The sequence below is a fragment of the Parasteatoda tepidariorum genome, chromosome 7 (genome assembly GCF_982258835.1).
Source record: "Parasteatoda tepidariorum strain Cologne lab strain chromosome 7, Ptep-v5.0, whole genome shotgun sequence".
NCBI lineage: Eukaryota > Metazoa > Arthropoda > Arachnida > Araneae > Theridiidae > Parasteatoda > Parasteatoda tepidariorum.
The window spans coordinates 40203065-40209064 of record NC_141761.1 but is presented as its reverse complement, the minus strand read 5'-3'; positions in this window follow the sequence as shown (position 1 = coordinate 40209064).

Sequence of the window (6000 nt, the reverse complement as noted above, 5' to 3'; positions counted from 1 at the left end):
TTCAGAGAAAAACCTAATTCAGAGACGAGAAGATATTATCTATAAAAAAAACACTAAATAACAAACAATGACAATGATTTACAAGCTAAGCGTTCTATGTATTCTGCTGACACATGTCCTGTACTTATTTAGCATATTTCTGCAATGCGATGTAATCATAGTTTTGTGAACCTTACTTTTGTGAATAGTTTTGTGAACGCTCCATGATAAACTCAGATATATAAATCATCATCTCATTGAATCACATTAAATCACATAGAAAAGTGAACATAAAAGTTTCTACGGCAGATTTTGTCAAAGTCTTTCTATAAATGGGAGAAAGCTCATGATCTCTTTGTTTAGGCCAATAGTACAAGACGAGATCTCCTGCATTAAATAAATGCTATCGACGATGAAGATCTTATCAGCGCTTATTATCTGAATGTGTTTCGTACACATTATTTCTGGCCTGGCTCAAGCAAGAATGTCAAGTTCATCTGCACGTGACATCTCATAGATGAAACTTGCAATGTACAGTTCAAGTAAAAGGCGTGGTTCATATTCATGAAGCAATTAAAATGGGACACTTTTAGTAAATATTTTGTCGCGTAGTGTTGATTGCTATTAAAGCGTTAGGTAATAATTCGTCCTTTTTTTGGATGTCTATTGATCATTTTTTTCATTATTTCACTTTTTTACTCAGTCACGAGACCAGTGGGTGGTCAGTAAAATCAATCATTGCGAGTGAAAAGTTAACTATGCCATTATCTGAAAAATATCCAGCACTGATCTGAAGTCAAGTGTGAGAGTGCAAAAGTTATGGATACCATCTTACGCTGATAAGCTATATTTTTAATACATGTAAGAACTTAGAAGGAGATTGAATTTTTGGGTATTAGAATGATGTTTAGGGAAGATAAACAAGTTGTACATACAATCTCATTTCGGAAATCCATGAAGTTTCACCTGTTTGATCCACCCACTTACCCAGCACAAGTTTTGTTCTATTTTCGCCGATGAGCTATTTTAATTTTTGCAAGTACTTTCCACTTATAGCTTTCGTAATTTTCCCTGACTTAATAAATGATATTTAGATGTTTAGGTATGACATTTCTTATAAATTTGTCTTAAATCAGAGTCCAAATAATCCTTTGTAAAACACCTGCAAAATTGTCATCTGCTCTAAAGGCCATTTGTAAAGTATAAGAGCACGACGCTTGGATTTACTACTAACCGATATTGCATGTTGCAAAATTTTTAGAAACTTTTATATCTAGTGTTGTTTTTTTGTGTGACAAAATCTTATTCTGAAAACCACTTTGATCTGTATTAAGGATGCAGGAGAGGGTGTACTTATTCTGTTCAATCATTATTTCAAATTTTTCCTGAAATTCTCGTGTTATAGGCTCAAGAGATATCTCAAGAAAAAAATTCTTTTGCGTTAATAAATGCGTGAAATTGAGACTGGTAATTCCTTGTTCAATTTTTAAATTTACCTTAAAATTTGTACTGGAGCGCTTTATTCAGAACACACATTTTCAAATATCAATTATGCACAGCGATTTTTAATGGCGTACGATGGAAAAGAAATTGTGACCTCATATATGATTTTTTAATATTTTTATTTTCTGTAACATATCCCAGCTTTTTTAAATATTTTTTTCAAGTTTCAATTACTTAATAGTGTGGGACTTTTCTACAATAATGTGCGCAGCCCGTAATTTATTTCTTGTTACAGTATCATGTGCATTCACTGCCCTTCTTATTATTTCTTCTGACACTGATTGTTTGCTGGATTGATCCTTAACTTATTTTTTCCTTGGAGGTTCTTCCTCTTCAAAGATTGGATCTTCCTGAACTACGCCATTGTCTAAGTCGTTGTCAGAAGGGTGACTTTCTATCGATATATCTATACATCTAAACTGCTAAACTGAAAGATTAAGGGCTTTTCTTGAAATATTGGATCTTTCATCGTGGGTTCTTCAAAATGTTTAGCTAAATCTCTTTTAATAAATACAAAAGTTGTCGATGATCACATTACGGTCTGAAGACTGATGGGCAACATCCTCAGAACTGCACCCGTCTTCGTATGTCACAGGGGTGCGAGCCACCTCTCTTGAACCAGCACGCCTGGAACGCGAGCCGTAACAGCTACTAGAATTCATTATAGTTGAGCGCCGAGGGAAAGTATCCCATATACCCCGCTCGTGTCTTCATATTGACCCAGAAGACGAGAGGGGAAGTTAGGTCTTGTCAATTTAAGTGTTTATATGAATTGCAAATGTTTCGATAAAAGCATCCTTATTCTTCTATCTTTTCCCTCAAGTCCAAAATTTACCTTCATGAACCAAAAAAGAAGAAACACAGTATAAAATAACAGCTCATTTACTTATCAGGAAGAAATGCGAACAGCTATCGTGTTATACCTTCTAAAGAGTATGATCACATATGTAAGTGGAATTCCAAAAGTTAATACTAACCAAATAATAGCAAATTTTTTTCTTAATCAATTTCTCACAAATCAAGGGGCTAGATTTTTTGGCAAGGAAGTACTCTGTGACTCCTGCAATACTTTTGAAAATCTGGAACATATTTTAATAAATTGCAGTAAATTTCAAGACCTTCGACAAACATTTAAATTACACCCGACATAAATTATTTTGGAAGGAGAAGAAAGTCAAACGGGGAATTATTAAAATAATGGAACGCCTTTTCCTAACAAGGGAACTTGAATACTTCAGAATATCGCCAATGGCTCGTTTGATCAGATTCGGATTTTTTCGAAAAAATAGCTACCCTGACTGGTTTTCCTCTGGGCCTAACTCTACTACGTCATCATCGCCTATAGTAACCCGTTGTGGGGCTTGATTCCTCTCTAGGAGGTATTGACTAGATGGCGTCAAAAAATGTGTGCTTTACAATTAACGAGCTCTACATTTCATGTAATGCATTAATTGTATCTCACTGTTAACAATTTTCTGTATGCTAATATCATTATTATTATTATTATTAATTTTTCATATACATTTATTTATTTTTTACTTATTTATTTATTTTTATCTTGTAACCTTCGCAAATACTGTATTTGTGTTCTTCAGAAATGATTTTCAAATTTTTGATTGATTTATTGTTCAAAATTTTGTCAAATTTTCTAACTATTCATGTTTTGAGTCTCCTCTTGCTTATTGATTTTTCTTTACGGCTGCCTCGCCGTAACTCTTCTTTTTGAAATTGTATTTGTTTTCATGGGCTTTGGACAAATTCTGCTACTTTTCATCATCACAATATGTTTGTTACCTTTTTTCAATGTTTTCTTATTTATTTTTTTAATTGATGACTCGCTTATTATGTTTGAACACTCAAACTCCTAAATTCTATTTTCTGAGTAACTACTATTGTTAATTCTAAGATTTCACTAAATTCTTTGAGGCCTTCTGGTGTTGCCATGGATCGCCACCAAGCCTACCTTTTTGAATCCTCTTTTTCTTTTCTGAGAGGTCACGTACGCGTACTTAGAGCCTACAGTATTCTCCGGATGCCCCCTAACGGGGGCGGGACTGGGTTAAGCTTTGATGTATGTAGAATAGCAGGGAAAAAACCTCTTCTTTAACCTCTCTTATGCTAATGTTTCTGAAGTGACGGAAAAAGTAAATTATTCAAAAATTTGCAAAGCCACTCCCGGTTCTTTCAGCGTACGGGAGAACAAAGATGAAAGAGGAATCCTATGAGACAATGGTCCCTTCATAGAATTTGCCCTTTTTCATTAGCGATCATCTCAAAAAACTATTGACCACGAATGGGTTGTTCCACTGGAATCATTGCTCCCCAAAACAAGATCACTTTTTTCAAAATCCAGAAATATCACTTGGGAAACTTCCGTAGTAAGAATGAAGCTTATATAAACGCAAATTTCTAGATATACATGTCGACACTTTTTTGTAATTTACTACACCACATCATTCATTTAAAACAGATTTAATATTATTATATGTAGAACTCGAATTATTTATAAATATATTGCTGAAAATCATGTCGAATCATATATATATATAAAATATATATATAAAAATATATATATAAAATAACACTAATTTTTTAGAAAGCTCAGTAAGTAGAGAACATATATAGCGCTATAATATAAGATTTTTTGGTACGGCATAATTCATATAAAGATGTTTTATAGTAAATGAGCAACGCATTATTAAGGAATCGAGAATCAAAGTCTATACAAATATTCTTTTATTTAGGCTACTTTCAACTTAACATATAAACCTTTTCCGTCGTAGGTTCCTTAATATATTAAAATATTTGTTAGGGTTTTCTTCTGTTACCCAATTATTTTCACGTTAATGTTAGGTACCATTAGATTGGCTTTCTATGCCTTATCTGGTCTTAGATTAGGTGCTCTTTTTAGTGTCTTCGGTAAGAAATTATCCAAATCAAAATGACGTCTCGCATGTTTGTCACTGCATAATCCTTAAGTTAAATGATGAACCATTTTTGTTCGATATAGAAAACAAATTCTGTATCTGAATGATATCTTAATTTTATAGCAATAAGGGAATATAAAAAATTTGTGTATGGCATAAAAATCGTTTAAATTAAAAATCGAAACACAGTTCAGATTTAATTTTTATTCCTTCTCCTAGTTACATAATTACTTGAATCAAGCACACAAATCGAGGAAATATGATGTTTAAAAAGTTCATTTTGAAATCAAATATACATTATGCTTGTAATTTTCATCAATGGAATTTACTGTTCTTTTTTGTAATTGTTTGTATTTTTTTTTCACAAAACACAAACTTTTTTCTTCTTTTAAGTAACAGCTGTATTTCCTGAAAAAGAAAAACAGATTCAGAATATGCAAAATAACCAGTAACCAATAAAATCTTGAGTGCGCATTTGATAAAATTTCGTGTATAAATTACTATATTGTAATATATAAAAAATAAAGTATAATATTAGATTATGTATCATTTCAGATTATTTTCATTGATTAACTTAATAAATAGTGGTTTGAGTTTTACTCCATATTCCTCTTGCAATACTAAGACAATTTCTTATTATTTTTTTATGGACAATTGCTTATCAACTTTTTATTAGGGTTTTACTTTCTTGGATGAAGAGTTCAGCAACCACTGTTTGATACAACTATCCCTAAAACACCAAAGAGATGAATTTTATCTATGAATGGTTTAAATCTTTTTAGATTTAAACTATTAGAAATTTCTCGGCAGAAATGATTATATAGCAATTTATTTAACTGTCATTTTACCATTCTCAGCCAAAATAATCCAATAACCATAAAAACATGGTTTTCAAAATGTTAAATGTAAGAAAAGAACGTTTTTACTGATTGTTTATACCTAATACAGTTTAACAACCAGAATTCTATTTACGCCAACTAGGCCCACCCTAAGAAGCTATTTATTTCGTGCATCTCGGTACATACTAAAGCTGAGAGGGCTAATTGGTCAGTCTTCTGGCCAGTTGAATAGGTGTTCGAATCCCTTTGTTGATACCACAATGTTTCTTTCATACCTTTAATACAAGAAGAGATTCCAGAAGTTCTGCACTCTTCTATCATTCATTCTATTCTGCACTCTTCTTCTTCTTTTTCAGTTTCCTTTTTATGGTTCAGAAACTATGCACGTCGTAAATGGTTACAAAACCGAATATTATCCTTTGTATTAACCGTAAACTTTATGATTAATCGGATAGAAAGACGACTGCTGGTTATCTTACCGTAATTTCACAGCATAGAAGATATTTCAGAAAATTATTACAGTGCACACGTTGCATGTTTGGCTTATAGCCAATATTAAATCCACTTGGCCTAATTTTAGAAGAAATTGGCGACAATACTAAATGTATGCGACCGATCATTATAAAACATGCCGAATAAAATTACTATAAAAAGTACTTGCACCCTGAGTGCAGCATCCGTAAAATACATTTTACAGTAAAATCTACTTTTATTGCAAGTTTCAATACCATATCTAAAGCAAGTAGTAGCCA